The 17,810-nt window shown below is 41.8% G+C and overlaps 2 protein-coding genes across 2 annotated transcripts in view; both read right to left on the minus strand.

Moving 5' to 3' along the window:
- Positions 1 to 17,810, minus strand: part of LOC139757108 (uncharacterized) — a 120,910-nt gene that overhangs the window by 99,673 nt on the left and 3,427 nt on the right. Inside the window, exon 3 of the mRNA XM_071677201.1 lies at positions 2,114 to 2,188. The gene's annotated coding sequence lies outside the window, so the exon portion shown is untranslated. The remainder of the gene's footprint in view (positions 1 to 2,113; positions 2,189 to 17,810) is intronic.
- Positions 1 to 17,810, minus strand: part of LOC139757129 (uncharacterized) — a 98,495-nt gene that overhangs the window by 1,489 nt on the left and 79,196 nt on the right. The window lies entirely within an intron of this gene.

Consider the following 17,810-nt stretch of genomic DNA (forward strand, 5'->3'; position numbering starts at 1 on the left):
AATAGTTTAAAAGAAAAGAAAAGATATATATATATATATATATATATATATATATATATATATATATATATATATATATATATATATATATACAAAAATATATATATATATATTTTATTTATTTATCATTTTGCTTTGTCGTTGTCTCCCGCGCCTACGAGGTAGCGCAGGGAAATAGACGAAAGAAATGGCCCAACCCACCCCCACACACATGCACACGCAAACACGTCCACACACGCAAACTTACACACCCACACATCCCAACGTACACACATATATACACACACAGACACACACATATACACACATGCACACAATTCACACTGTCTGCCCCTACTCACCCCCATCGCCACCCCGCCATACACGGAATACCATCCCCCTCCCTCCTCATGTGCGCGAGGCAGCGCCAGGAAAAGACAACAAAGGCCACATTCGTTCACACTCAGTCTCCAGCTGTCATGTAATAATGCCCGAAACCACAGCTCCCTTTCCACATCCAGGCCCCACAGAACTTTCCATGGTTTACCCCAGACGCTTCACATGCCCTGATTCAATTAGGTAGTTCGTTCATGCTGATAGGCCCAGGTGCTCGTCCTGAGGTGAGGCTTCGTCTTGCTAACACACAAAGCATTACAGCTGTTGCGCTTACGCTGATATAAACTTCTCCTCGTTCCCTCCACCTCCGACACATATATCCTCTTGGTCAATCTTTCCTCACTCCTTCTCTCCATGTGCCCAAACCATTTCAAAACACCCTCTTCTGCTCTCTGAACCACGCTCTTTTTATTTCCACACATCTCTCTTACCCTTACATTACTTACTCGATCAAACCACCTCACACCACATATTGTCCTCAAACATCTCATTTCCAGCACATCCACCCTCCTGCGCACAAGTCTATCCATAGCCCATATATTTATATATATATATATATATCCTCCCTGGGGATAGGGGAGAAAGAATACTTCCCACGTATTCCCTGCGTGTCGTAGAAGGCGACTAAAAGGGGAGGGAGCGGGGGGCTGGAAATCCTCCCCTCTCATTATTTTTTTTTTATTTTTCCAAAAGAAGGAACAGAGAAGGGGGCCAGGTGAGGATATTCCCTCAAAGGCCCAGTTCTCTGTTCTTAACGCTACCTCGCTAACGCGGGAAATGGCGAATAGTTTGAAAGATATATATCTATATATATATATATATATATATATATATATATGAAAGTGATATCGTACTTCAGTAGGAGCTCGCATGATTTCATTTAACATGTATTTTTTTGTATAAAAGAGGCATGACATGCTTCGTGGAGCCAATCCACCTCATCAGGTGCCAATACTTAATAGAGCGTGTCAGGGACCACTCATATATTTTTGTATTTTGTCAATTCTTTCACTATGATTTGGTTAATGATAACATGGGCTTTCAAGTTTCCTGGGGAAAAATATATGTTAAAAAAATCATATGAACTCCTACTGAAGTACGATTTGACCTTCATAACTATCATCACGGACTAGTGTGATCATATATATATATATATATATATATATATATATATATATATATATATATATATATATATATATATATATATATATATATATATATGTATGTATATATATATATACACTTAGGATTCTTAAGTCTCCTTAATATGAACAGTGAATCATTTTTCTGAACATGCAAAAACAAAACATCACAGGCCATAAATAGGAAGACGAGCAAAATATCCTCACATATATAGGATTAACAAGCAAGCAGGGAAATACTGTTAACAGCATACGATACATTGATGATTGTAATAAAGTCGATGAAATTATGAATGTAGAGAAGATACAGGAGCTTGAAACGATCTACGATAGTCGAGATATAACGTTCAAGACACTGAGTCCCCATTTATGAGAAACTCCCTCCATTTATAGTACAATTAAGTAACACACACACACACACACACACACACACACACACACACACACACACACACACACACACACACACACACACACACACACACAGAGTCATAACCACAGCTTCATACGCTTGCTCATACGTCATCCTACGGAGAAGACTCCCTCCTGTTGCAAGTGACACAGTAAGGAGAGGAAGGAGTGTTGAATCCTACCAAGGATGATGATTTCGTTGCCTGATGTATTGTTTATAGTTGTTGCAGCCTCCGCAGTAGGTTGACCTCTCGTACCTGTGAACACGACATAGCCAAAGTTACTACCCCTTGTTCTTCACCATACACATGTATATACATACACGTCCCCACACGCAAATATACATACCCATACATCTCAATGTACACATATATATACACACACAGACATATACATATATACACATGCACACAATTCACACTGTCTGCCTTTATTCATTCCTATCGCCACCTCACCACACATGGAATAACATCCCCCTCCCTCCTCATGTGTGCGAGGTAGAGCTTGGAAAACATAACAAAGGCCACATTCGTTCATACTCAGTCTCTAGCTGTCATGCAATAATGCCCGAAACCACAGCTCCCTTTCCACATCCAGGCCCCACAAAACTTTCCAAGGTTTACCCCAGACGCTTCACATGCCCTGATTCAATCCATTGACAGCACGTCGACCCCGGTATACCACATCGATCCAATTCACTCTATTCCTTCCCCGCCTTTCACCCTCCTGCATGTTCAGGCCCCGATCACTCAAAATCTTTTTCACTCCGTCTTTCCACCTCCAATTTGGTCTCCCACCTCTCCTCGTTCCCTCCACCTCCGACACATATATCCTCTTGGTCAATCTTTCCTCACTCATTCTCTCCATGTGCCCAAACCATTTCAAAACACCATCTTCTGCTCTCTCAACAACGCTCTTCTTATTTCCACACATCTCTCTTACCCTTGCATTACTTACTCGATCAAACCACCTCACACTACATATTCTCCTCAAACATCTCATTTCCAGCACATCCACCCTCCTGCGCACAACTCTATCCATAGCCCACGCCTCGCAACCATACAACATTGTTGGAACCAATATTCCTTCAAACATACCCATTTTCGCTTTCCGAGATAATGTTCTCGACTTCCACACATTCCTCAAGGCTCCCAGGATTTTCGCTCCCTCCCCCACCCTATGATTCACTTCCGCTTCCATGGTTCCATCCGCTGCCAGATCCACTCCCAGATATCTAAAACACTTTACTTCCTCCAGTTTTTCTCCATTCAAACTTACCTCCCAATTAACTTGACCCTCAACCCTACTGTACCTAATAACCTTGCTCTCATTCACATTTACTCTTAACTTTCTTCTTTCACACACTTTACCAAACTCACTCACCAGCTTCTGCAGTTTCTCACATGAATCAGCCACCAGCGCTGTATCATCAGCGAACAACAACTGACTCACTTCCCAAGCTCTCTCATCCACAACAGACTGCATACTTGCCCCTCTTTCCAAAACTCTTGCATTCACCTCCCTGACAGCCCCATCCATAAACAAATTAAACATCACACACCCCTGCCGCAAACCTACATTCACTGAGAACCAATCACTTTCCTCTCTTCCTACACGTACACATTCCTTACATCCTCGATAAAAACTTTTCACTGCTGCTAACAACTTGCCTCCTACACCATATGTTCTTAATACCTTCCACAGAGCATCTCTATCAACTATGTCATATGCGTTCTACAGATCCATAAATGCTACATACAAATCCATTTGCTTTTCTAAGTATTTCTCACATACATTCTTCAAAGCAAACACCTGATCCACACATCCTCTACCACTTCTGAAACCACACTGCTCTTCCCCAATCTGATGCTCTGTACATGCCTTCACCCTCTCAATCAATACCCTCCCATATAATTTACCAGGAATACTCAACAAACTTATACCTCTGTAATTTGAGCACTCACTCTTATCCCCTTTGCCTTTATACAATGGCACTATGCACGCATTCCGCCAATCCTCAGGCACCTCACCATGAGTCATACATACATTAAATAACCTTACCAACCAGTCAACAATACAGTCACCCCCTTTTTTAATAAATTCCACTGCAATACCATCCAAACCTGCTGCCTTGCCGGCTTTCATCTTCTGCAAAGCTTTTACTACCTCTTCTCTGTATACCAAATCATTTTCCCTAACCCTCTCACTTTGCACACCACCTTGACCAAAACACCCTGTATCTGCCACTCTATCATCAAACACATTCAACAAACCTTCAAAATGCTCACTCCATCTCCTTCTCACGTCACCACTACTTGTTATCACCTCCTCATTAGCCCCCTTCACTGAAGTTCCCATTTGCTCCCTTGTCTTACGCACTTTATTTACCTCCTTCCAAAACATCTTTTTATTCTCCCTAAAATTTAATGATACTCTCTCACCCCAACTGTCATTTGCCCTCTTTTTCACTTCTTGCACCTTTCTCTTGACGTCCTGTCTCTTTCTTCTATACATCTCCCACTCATTTGCATTTTTTCCCTGCAAAAATAGTCCAAATGCCTCTCTCTTCTCTTTCACTAATAATCTTACTTCTTCATCCCACCACTCACTACCGTTTCTAATCAACCCACCTCCCACGCTTCTCATGCCACAAGCATCTTTTGCGCAAGCAATCACTACTTCCCTAAATACATCCCATTCCTCCACCACTCCCCTTACCTCTTTTGTTCTCACCTTTTTCCATTCTGTACTCAGTCTCTCCTGGTACTTCCTTACATAAGTCTCCTTCCCAAGCTCACTTACTCTCACCACCCTCTTCACCCCAACATTCTCTCTTCTTTTCTGAAAACCCATACAAATCTTTACTTTCGCCTCCACAAGATATATATATATATCCCTATGTGTCCACTGGGAAAATGAAACACGATAAGTTCCCATTCAGTTATTAACTCTAACTCTATTACCAAGAGAAATATCATTGAATCTTCTATTATTAAATACACTAAGATTTATAACCTTAATATTAGTTATGGTCTATACAAATTAGATAACTTTATTGTGGATGAAATTTGTAAAATGGTAAGTTTATGAACGCTCGTTGTATGTTTTGGACAATCACAAGTTTACCAAATGGCCTCCTAGCTTCATCTGTTCGATATATATCAACAGACATATATTTCTCTCTTGTGTCTCCCCTGATGATGTTATTATTACACGAAAGTACACTTGGGAAATTATCGTGTTTCATTTTCTCAGTGTACACACAGGAATATCTTGATCACGCGTAAAATTGATCCTTTCCGATATATATATATGTATATATATATATATATATATATATATATATATATATATATATATATATATATATATATATATATATATATAAAAAGCGAGATATACATAAGTATACTTATGTAAGTAGGAGAGATGGCCAGAGGGCGTTATTGGATTACGTGTTATCTTGTGGAGGCTAAGGTGAAGATTTGTATGGGTTTTCAGAAAAGAAGAGTGAATGTTGGGGTGAAGAGGGTGGTGAGAGTAAGTGAGCTTGGGAAGGAGACTTGTGTGAGGAAGTACCAGGAGAGACTGAGTACAAAATGGAAAAAGGTGAGAACAATGGAAGTAAGGGGAGTGGGGGAGGAATGGGATGTATTTAGGGAATCAGTGATGGATTGCGCAAAAGATGCTTGTGGCATGAGAAGAGTGGGAGGTGGGTTGATTAGAAAGGGTAGTGAGTGGTGGGATGAAGAAGTAAGAGTATTAGTGAAAGAGAAGAGAGAGGCATTTGGACGATTTTTGCAGGAAAAAAATTCAATTGAGTGGGAGATGAATAAAAGAAAGAGACAGGAGGTCAAGAGAAAGGTGCAAGAGGTGAAAAAAAGGGCAAATGAGAGTTGGGGTGAGAGAGTATCATTAAATTTTAGGGAGAATAAAAAGATGTTCTGGAAGGAGGTAAATAAAGTGCGTAAGACAAGGGAGCAAATGGGAACTTCAGTGAAGGGCGCAAATGGGGAGGTGATAACAAGTATTGGTGATGTGAAAAGGAGATGGAGTGAGTATTTTGAAGGTTTGTTGAATGTGTTTGATGATAGAGTGGCAGATATAGGGTGTTTTGGTCGAGGTGGTGTGCAAAGTGAGAGGGTTAGGGAAAATGATTTGGTAAACAGAGAAGAGGTAGTAAAAGCTTTGCGGAAGATGAAAGCCGGCAATGCAGCAGGTTTGGATGGCATTGCAGTGGAATTTATTAAAAAAGGGGGTGACTGTATTGTTGACTGGTTGGTAAGGTTGGTCTCCCTCTTCTCCTCGTTCCCTCCACCTCCGACACATATATCCTCTTGGTCAATCTTTCCTCACTCATTCTCTCCATGTGCCCAAACCATTTCAAAACACCCTCTTCTGCTCTCTCAACCACGCTCTTTTTATTTCCACACATCTCTCTTACCCTTACGTTACTTACTCGATCAAACCACCTCACACCACACATTGTCCTCAAACATCTCATTTCCAGCACATCCATCCTCCTGCGCACAACTCTATCCATAGCCCACGCCTCGCAACCATACAACATTGTTGGAACCACTATTCCTTCAAACATACCCATTTTTGCTTTCCGAAATAATGTTCTCGACTTCCACACATTTCTCAAGGCTCCCAAAATTTTCGCCCCCTCCCCCACCCTATGATCCACTTCCGCTTCCATGGTTCCATCCGCTGACAGATCCACTCCCAGATATCTAAAACACTTCACTTCCTCCAGTTTTTCTCCATTCAAACTCACCTCCCAATTGACTTGACCCTCAACCCTACTGTACCTAATAACCTTGCTCTTATTCACATTTACTCTTAACTTTCTTCTTCCACACACTTTACCAAACTCAGTCACCAGCTTCTGCAGTTTCTCACATGAATCAGCCACCAGCGCTGTATCATCAGCGAACAACAACTGACTCACTTCCCAAGCTCTCTCATCCCCAACAGACTTCATACTTGCCCCTCTTTCCAGGACTCTTGCATTTACCTCCCTAACAACACCATCCATAAAAAAATTAAACAACCATGGAGACATCACACACCCCTGCCGCAAACCTACATTCACTGAGAACCAATCACTTTCCTCTCTTCCTACACGTATATATATATATATATATATATATATATATATATATATATATATATATATATATATATATATATATATATATATATATACACATATATATATATATATATATATATATATATATATATATATATATATATATATATATATATATATATATATTTCTTTTTTTTTTTTTATACTTTGTCGCTGTCTCCCGCGTTTGCGAGGTAGCGCAAGGAAACAGACGAAAGAAATGGCCCAACCCCCCCCCCATACACATGTACATACACACGTCCACACACGCAAATATACATACCTACACAGCTTTCCATGGTTTACCCCAGACGCTTCACATGCCTTGATTCAATCCACTGACAGCACGTCAACCCCTGTATACCACATCGCTCCAATTCACTCTATTCCTTGCCCTCCTTTCACCCTCCTGCATGTTCAGGCCCCGATCACACAAAATCTTTTTCACTCCATCTTTCCACCTCCAATTTGGTCTCCCTCTTCTCCTCGTTCCCTCCACCTCCGACACATATATCCTCTTGGTCAATCTTTCCTCACTCATTCTCTCCATGTGCCCAAACCATTTCAAAACACCCTCTTCTGCTCTCTCAACCACGCTCTTTTTATTTCCACACATCTCTCTTACCCTTACGTTACTTACTCGATCAAACCACCTCACACCACACATTGTCCTCAAACATCTCATTTCCAGCACATCCATCCTCCTGCGCACAACTCTATCCATAGCCCACGCCTCGCAACCATACAACATTGTTGGAACCACTATTCCTTCAAACATACCCATTTTTGCTTTCCGAGATAATGTTCTCGACTTCCACACATTTTTCAAGGCTCCCAAAATTTTCGCCCCCTCCCCCACCCTATGATCCACTTCCGCTTCCATGGTTCCATCCGCTGACAGATCCACTCCCAGATATCTAAAACACTTCACTTCCTCCAGTTTTTCTCCATTCAAACTCACCTCCCAATTGACTTGACCCTCAACCCTACTGTACCTAATAACCTTGCCCTTATTCACATTTACTCTTAACTTTCTTCTTCCACACACTTTTCCAAACTCAGTCACCAGCTTCTGCAGTTTCTCACATGAATCAGCCACCAGCGCTGTATCATCAGCGAACAACAACTGACTCACTTCCCAAGCTCTCTCATCCCCAACAGACTTCATACTTGCCCCTCTTTCCAAAACTCTTGCATTTACCTCCCTAACAACCCCATCCATAAACAAATTAAACAACCATGGAGACATCACACACCCCTGCCGCAAACCTACATTCACTGAGAACCAATCACTTTCCTCTCTTCCTACACGTACACATGCCTTACATCCTCGATAAAAACTTTTCACTGCTTCTAACAACTTGCCTCCCACACCATATATTCTTAATACCTTCCACAGAGCATCTCTATCAACTCTATCATATGCCTTCTCCAGATCCATAAATGCTACATACAAATCCATTTGCTTTTCTAAGTATTTCTCACATACATTCTTCAAAGCAAACACCTGATCCACACATCCTCTACCACTTCTGAAACCGCACTGCTCTTCCCCAATCTGATGCTCTGTACATGCCTTCACCCTCTCAATCAATACCCTCCCATATAATTTACCAGGAATACTCAACAAACTTATACCTCTGTAATTTGAGCACTCACTCTTATCCCCTTTGCCTTTGTACAATGGCACTATGCACGCATTCCGCCAATCCTCAGGCACCTCACCATGAGTCATACATACATTAAATAACCTTACCAACCAGTCAACAATACAGTCACCCCCTTTTTTAATAAATTCCACTGCAATACCATCCAAACCTGCTGCCTTGCCGGCTTTCATCTTCCGCAAAGCTTTTACTACCTCTTCTCTGTTTACCAAATCATTTTCCCTAACCCTCTCACTTTGCACACCACCTCGACCAAAACACCCTATATCTGCCACTCTGTCATCAGACACATTCAACAAACCTTCAAAATACTCATTCCATCTCCTTCTCACATCACCGCTACTTGTTATCACCTCCCCATTTGCGCCCTTCACTGAAGTTCCCATTTGCTCCCTTGTCTTACGCACCCTATTTACCTCCTTCCAGAACATCTTTTTATTCTCCCTAAAATTTACTGATAGTCTCTCACCCCAACTCTCATTTGCCCTTTTTTTCACCTCTTGCACCTTTCTCTTGACCTCCTGTCTCTTTCTTTTATACTTCTCCCACTCAATTGCATTTTTTCCCTGCAAAAATCGTCCAAATGCCTCTCTCTTCTCTTTCACTAATACTCTTACTTCTTCATCCCACCACTCACTACCCTTTCTAAACAGCCCACCTCCCACTCTTCTCATGCCACAAGCATCTTTTGCGCAATCCATCACTGATTCCCTAAATACATCCCATTCCTCCCCCACTCCCCTTACTTCCATTGTTCTCACCTTTTTCCATTCTGTACACAGTCTCTCCTGGTACTTCCCCACACAGGTCTCCTTCCCAAGCTCACTTACTCTCACCACCTTCTTCACCCCAACATTCACTCCTCTTTTCTGAAAACCCATACTAATCTTCACCTTATATATATATATATATATATATATATATATATATATATATATATATATATATATATATATATATATATATATATATATATATCTATATATATATATATATATATATATATATATATATATATATATATATATTTTCATACTATTCGCCATTTACCGCGTTTGCGAGGTAGCGTTGAGAACAGAGGACTGAGCCTTTCAGGGAAATCCTCACTTGATCACCTTCTCCGTTCCTTCTTTTGGAAAATTAAAAACGAGAGGAGAGGATTTCCAGGCCCCCCCCCGCTCCCTCCCCTTATAGTCGCCTTCTACGACACGCAAGGAATACGTGGGAAGTATTCTTTCTCCTCTCTCCCCAGGGATTTATATGCTGAAAAAAGACTGGTGATTGGGAATACCTGGTTTAAAAAGAGAGATATACATAAGTATACGTATGTAAGTAGGAGAGATGGCCAGAGAGTGTTATTGGAATACGTGTTAATTGACAGGCGCGTGAAAGAGAGACTTTTGCATGTTAATGTGGTGAGAGGTGCGACTGGAGGGATGTCTGATCATTATCTTGTGGAGGCGAAGGTGAAGATTTGTAGAGGTTTTCAGAAAAGAAGAGAGAATGTTGGGGTGAAGAGAGTGGTGAGAGTAAGTGAGCTTTGAAAGGAGACTTATGTGAGGAAGTACCAGGAGAGACTGAGTACAGAATGGAAACAAGTGAGAACAAAGGACGTAAGGGGAGTGGGGGAGGAATGGGATGTATTTCGGGAAACCGTGATGGCTTGCGCAAAAGTTGCTTGTGGCATGAGAAGCGTGGGAGTTGGGCAGATTAGAAAGGGGAGTGAGTGGTGGGATGAAGAAGTAAGATTATTAGTGAAAGAGAATAGAGAGGCATTTGGACGATTTTTGCAGGAAAAAAATGCAATTGAGTGGGAGATGTATAAAAGAAAGAGACAGGAGGTCAAGAGAAAGGTGCAAGAGGTGAAAAAAAGGGCAAATCAGAGTTGGGGTGAGAGAGTATCATTAAATTTTAGGGAGAATAAAAAGATGTTCTAGAAGGAGGTAAATAAAGTGCGTAAGACAAGGGAGCAAATGGGAACTTCAGTGAAGGGCGCAAATGGGGAGGTGATAACAAGTAGTGGTGATGTGAGAAGGAGATGGAGTGAGTATTTTGAAGGTTTGTTGAATGTGTTTGATGATAGAGTGGCAGATATAGGGTGTTTTGGTCGAGGTGGTGTGCAAAGTGAGAGGGTTAGGGAAAATGATTTGGTAAACAGAGAAGAGGTAGTAAAAGCTTTGCGGAAGATGAAAGCCGGCAAGGCAGCTAGTTTGGATGGTATTGCAGTGGAATCTATTAAAAAAGGGGGTGACTGTATTGTTGACTGGTTGGTAAGGTTGGTCTCCCTCTTCTCCTCGTTCCCTCCACCTCCGACACATATATCCTCTTGGTCAATCTTTCCTCACTCATTCTCTCCATGTGCCCAAACCATTTCAAAACACCCTCTTCTGCTCTCTCAACCACGCTCTTTTTATTTCCACACATCTCTCTTACCCTTACGTTACTTACTCGATCAAACCACCTCACACCACACATTGTCCTCAAACATCTCATTTCCAGCACATCCATCCTCCTGCGCACAACTCTATCCATAGCCCACGCCTCGCAACCATACAACATTGTTGGAACCACTATTCCTTCAAACATACCCATTTTTGCTTTCCGAAATAATGTTCTCGACTTCCACACATTTCTCAAGGCTCCCAAAATTTTCGCCCCCTCCCCCACCCTATGATCCACTTCCGCTTCCATGGTTCCATCCGCTGACAGATCCACTCCCAGATATCTAAAACACTTCACTTCCTCCAGTTTTTCTCCATTCAAACTCACCTCCCAATTGACTTGACCCTCAACCCTACTGTACCTAATAACCTTGCTCTTATTCACATTTACTCTTAACTTTCTTCTTCCACACACTTTACCAAACTCAGTCACCAGCTTCTGCAGTTTCTCACATGAATCAGCCACCAGCGCTGTATCATCAGCGAACAACAACTGACTCACTTCCCAAGCTCTCTCATCCCCAACAGGCTTCATACTTGCCCCTCTTTCCAGGACTCTTGCATTTACCTCCCTAACAACCCCATCCATAAACAAATTAAACAACCATGGAGACATCACACACCCCTGCCGCAAACCTACATTCACTGAGAACCAATCACTTTCCTCTCTTCCTACACGTATATATATATATATATATATATATATATATATATATATATATATATATATATATATATATATATATATATACACATATATATATATATATATATATATATATATATATATATATATATATATATATATATATATATATATATATATATTTTTCTTTTTTTTTTTTTATACTTTGTCGCTGTCTCCCGCGTTTGCGAGGTAGCGCAAGGAAACAGACGAAAGAAATGGCCCAACCCCCCCCCCATACACATGTACATACACACGTCCACACACGCAAATATACATACCTACACAGCTTTCCATGGTTTACCCCAGACGCTTCACATGCCTTGATTCAATCCACTGACAGCACGTCAACCCCTGTATACCACATCGCTCCAATTCACTCTATTCCTTGCCCTCCTTTCACCCTCCTGCATGTTCAGGCCCCGATCACACAAAATCTTTTTCACTCCATCTTTCCACCTCCAATTTGGTCTCCCTCTTCTCCTCGTTCCCTCCACCTCCGACACATATATCCTCTTGGTCAATCTTTCCTCACTCATTCTCTCCATGTGCCCAAACCATTTCAAAACACCCTCTTCTGCTCTCTCAACCACGCTCTTTTTATTTCCACACATCTCTCTTACCCTTACGTTACTTACTCGATCAAACCACCTCACACCACACATTGTCCTCAAACATCTCATTTCCAGCACATCCATCCTCCTGCGCACAACTCTATCCATAGCCCACGCCTCGCAACCATACAACATTGTTGGAACCACTATTCCTTCAAACATACCCATTTTTGCTTTCCGAGATAATGTTCTCGACTTCCACACATTTTTCAAGGCTCCCAAAATTTTCGCCCCCTCCCCCACCCTATGATCCACTTCCGCTTCCATGGTTCCATCCGCTGACAGATCCACTCCCAGATATCTAAAACACTTCACTTCCTCCAGTTTTTCTCCATTCAAACTCACCTCCCAATTGACTTGACCCTCAACCCTACTGTACCTAATAACCTTGCTCTTATTCACATTTACTCTTAACTTTCTTCTTCCACACACTTTTCCAAACTCAGTCACCAGCTTCTGCAGTTTCTCACATGAATCAGCCACCAGCGCTGTATCATCAGCGAACAACAACTGACTCACTTCCCAAGCTCTCTCATCCCCAACAGACTTCATACTTGCCCCTCTTTCCAAAACTCTTGCATTTACCTCCCTAACAACCCCATCCATAAACAAATTAAACAACCATGGAGACATCACACACCCCTGCCGCAAACCTACATTCACTGAGAACCAATCACTTTCCTCTCTTCCTACACGTACACATGCCTTACATCCTCGATAAAAACTTTTCACTGCTTCTAACAACTTGCCTCCCACACCATATATTCTTAATACCTTCCACAGAGCATCTCTATCAACTCTATCATATGCCTTCTCCAGATCCATAAATGCTACATACAAATCCATTTGCTTTTCTAAGTATTTCTCACATACATTCTTCAAAGCAAACACCTGATCCACACATCCTCTACCACTTCTGAAACCGCACTGCTCTTCCCCAATCTGATGCTCTGTACATGCCTTCACCCTCTCAATCAATACCCTCCCATATAATTTACCAGGAATACTCAACAAACTTATACCTCTGTAATTTGAGCACTCACTCTTATCCCCTTTGCCTTTGTACAATGGCACTATGCACGCATTCCGCCAATCCTCAGGCACCTCACCATGAGTCATACATACATTAAATAACCTTACCAACCAGTCAACAATACAGTCACCCCCTTTTTTAATAAATTCCACTGCAATACCATCCAAACCTGCTGCCTTGCCGGCTTTCATCTTCCGCAAAGCTTTTACTACCTCTTCTCTGTTTACCAAATCATTTTCCCTAACCCTCTCACTTTGCACACCACCTCGACCAAAACACCCTATATCTGCCACTCTGTCATCAGACACATTCAACAAACCTTCAAAATACTCATTCCATCTCCTTCTCACATCACCGCTACTTGTTATCACCTCCCCATTTGCGCCCTTCACTGAAGTTCCCATTTGCTCCCTTGTCTTACGCACCCTATTTACCTCCTTCCAGAACATCTTTTTATTCTCCCTAAAATTTACTGATAGTCTCTCACCCCAACTCTCATTTGCCCTTTTTTTCACCTCTTGCACCTTTCTCTTGACCTCCTGTCTCTTTCTTTTATACTTCTCCCACTCAATTGCATTTTTTCCCTGCAAAAATCGTCCAAATGCCTCTCTCTTCTCTTTCACTAATACTCTTACTTCTTCATCCCACCACTCACTACCCTTTCTAAACAGCCCACCTCCCACTCTTCTCATGCCACAAGCATCTTTTGCGCAATCCATCACTGATTCCCTAAATACATCCCATTCCTCCCCCACTCCCCTTACTTCCATTGTTCTCACCTTTTTCCATTCTGTACACAGTCTCTCCTGGTACTTCCCCACACAGGTCTCCTTCCCAAGCTCACTTACTCTCACCACCTTCTTCACCCCAACATTCACTCCTCTTTTCTGAAAACCCATACTAATCTTCACCTTATATATATATATATATATATATATATATATATATATATATATATATATATATATATATATATATATATATATATATATATTTTCATACTATTCGCCATTTACCGCGTTTGCGAGGTAGCGTTGAGAACAGAGGACTGAGCCTTTCAGGGAAATCCTCACTTGATCACCTTCTCTGTTCCTTCTTTTGGAAAATTAAAAACGAGAGGAGAGGATTTCCAGGCCCCCCCCCCCCCCCCCTCCCTCCCCTTATAGTCGCCTTCTACGACACGCAAGGAATACGTGGGAAGTATTCTTTCTCCTCTCTCCCCAGGGATTTATATGCTGAAAAAAGACTGGTGATTGGGAATACCTGGTTTAAAAAGAGAGATATACATAAGTATACGTATGTAAGTAGGAGAGATGGCCAGAGAGTGTTATTGGAATACGTGTTAATTGATAGGCGCGTGAAAGAGAGACTTTTGCATGTTAATGTGGTGAGAGGTGCGACTGGAGGGATGTCTGATCATTATCTTGTGGAGGCGAAGGTGAAGATTTGTAGAGGTTTTCAGAAAAGAAGAGAGAATGTTGGGGTGAAGAGAGTGGTGAGAGTAAGTGAGCTTTGAAAGGAGACTTATGTGAGGAAGTACCAGGAGAGACTGAGTACAGAATGGAAACAAGTGAGAACAAAGGACGTAAGGGGAGTGGGGGAGGAATGGGATGTATTTCGGGAAACCGTGATGGCTTGCGCAAAAGTTGCTTGTGGCATGAGAAGCGTGGGAGTTGGGCAGATTAGAAAGGGGAGTGAGTGGTGGGATGAAGAAGTAAGATTATTAGTGAAAGAGAATAGAGAGGCATTTGGACGATTTTTGCAGGGAAAAAAATGCAAATGACTGGGAGATGTATAAAAGAAAGAGGCAGGAGGTCAAGAGAAAGGTGCAAGAGGTGAAAAAAAAGGGCAAATGAGAGTTGGGGTGAGAGAGTCTCATTAAATTTTGGGGAGAATAAAAATATGTTTTGGAAGGAGGTAAATAAATGAATAAATAAAGTGCGTAAGACAAGGGAACAAATGGGAACTTCAGTAAAGGGGGCTAATGGGGAGGAGATAACAAGTAGTGGTGATATGAGAAGGAGAGGGAGTGAGTATTTTGAAGGTTTGTTGAATGTGTTTGATAATAGAGTGGCAGATATAGGGTATTTTGGTCGAAGTGATGTGCAAAGTGAGAGGGTTAGGGAAAATGATTTGGTAAACAGAAAAGAGGTAGTAAAAGCTTTGCAGAAGATGAAAGCCGGCAAGGTAGCAGGTTTGGATGGTATTGCAGTGAAATTTACTAAAAAAGGGGGTGACTGTATTGTTCACCGGTTGGTGAGGTTATTTAATGTATGTATGACTCATGGTGAGGTGCCTGAGGATTAGCGAAATGCTTGCATAGTCCATTGTACAAAGGCAAAGGGGATTAAAGTGAGTGCTCAAATTACAGAGGTATAAGTTTGTTGAGTATTCCTGGTAAATTATATGGGAGGGTATTGATTGAGAGGGTGAAGGCATGTACAGAGCATCAGATTGGGGAAGAGCAGTGTGGTTTCAGAAGTGGTAAAGGATGTGTGGATCTGGTGTTTGCTTTGAAGAATGTATGTGAGAAATACTTAGAAAACCAAGTGGATTTGTATGTAGCATTTATGGATCTGGAGAAGGCATATGATAGAGTTGATAGAGATGCTCTGTGGAAGGTATTAAGAATATATGGTGTGGGATGCAAGTTGTTAGAAGCAGTGAAAAGTTTTTATCGAGGATGTAAGGCATGTGTACGTGTAGGAAGAGAGGAAAGTGATTGGTTCTCAGTGAATGTAGGTTTGCGGCAGGGGTGTGTGATGTCTCCATGGTTGTTCAATTTGTTTATGGATGGGGTCGTTAGGGAGGTGAATGCAAGAGGGAAAGAGGGGCAAGTATGCAGTCTGTTGTGGATGAAAGAGCTTGGGAAGTGAGTCAGTTGTTGTTCGCTGATGATACAGCGCTGGTGGCTGATTCCTGTGAGAAGCTGAAGAAGCTGGTGACTGAGTTTGGTAAAGTGTGTGTAAGAAGAAAGCTGAGAGTAAATGTGAATAAGAGCAAGGTTATTAGGTACAGTAGGGTTGAGGGACAAGTCAACTGGGAGGTAAGTTTGAATGGAGAAAAACTGGTGGAAGTGAAGTGTTTTAGATATCTGGGAGTGGATTTGGCAGAGGATGGATCCATGGTAGCGGAAGTGAATCATAAGGTGAGGGAGGGGACGAAAGTTCTGAGACCGTTGAAGAATGTGTGGAAGTTGAGAACATTATCTCTGAAAGCAAAAGTGGGTATATTTGAAGGATAGTGGTTCCAACAATGTCATATGTCTGCGAGGCGTAGGCTATGGATAGAGTTGTGCGCAGGAGGGTGGATGTGCTGGAAATGAGATGTTTGAGGACAATATGTGCTGTGAGGTGGTTTGATTGAGTAAGTAATAATAGGGTAAGAGAGATGTGTGGTAATAAAAAGAGTGTGGTTGAGAGAGCAGAAGAGGGTGTTTTGAAATGGTTTGGTCACATGGAGAGAATGAGTGAGGAAAGATTGACCAAGAGGATATATCTGTCAGAGGTGGAGGGAACGATAAGTGGGAGACCAAATTGGAGGTGGAAAGATGGAGTGAAAAAGATTTTGAGTGATCGGGCCCTGAACATGCAGGAGGGTGAAAGGCATGCAAGGAATAGAGTGAATTGGAACGATGTGGTATACCGGGGTCGACGTGTGTCACTGGATTGAACCAGGGCATGTGAAGCGTCTGGGGTAAACCATGGAAAGTTCTGTGGGGCCTGGGTGTGGAAAGGGAGCTGTGGTTTCGGTGCATTATTACATGACAGCTAGAGACTGAGTGTGAACGAATGTGGCCTTTGTTGTCTTTTCCTAGCGTTACCTCGCGCACATGAGGGGGGAGGGGGTTGTTATTTCATGTGTGGCGGGGTGGCGATGGGAATGAATAAAGTCAGACATTATGAATTATGTATATGTGTATGTATATGTCTGTGTGTGTATAGATATGTATACGTTGAGATGTATAGGTATGTATATTTGCGCGTGTGGACGTGTATGTATGTACATGTGTATGTGGGTGGGTTGGGCCATTCTTTCGTCTGTTTCCTTGTGCTACCTCGCTAACGAGGGAGACAGCAACAAAGTAAAATAAAATAAATAAATAAATATATACACACACAGATAGATACATATATACGCATGTACATATTCATACTTGCTTCCTTTATATTGCATGAAGTCACAGTGGTGCGCGTTATCTAGTAGATGCATATTATTACCACGAGAAAACTGGAACCTGATAATTTCCCAAGTGCATTTTCGTGTAATGATCACATCGTCATGTTCTTACATCTCACTTGA

The sequence above is a fragment of the Panulirus ornatus genome, chromosome 24 (genome assembly GCF_036320965.1).
Source record: "Panulirus ornatus isolate Po-2019 chromosome 24, ASM3632096v1, whole genome shotgun sequence".
Taxonomy (NCBI): domain Eukaryota; kingdom Metazoa; phylum Arthropoda; class Malacostraca; order Decapoda; family Palinuridae; genus Panulirus; species Panulirus ornatus.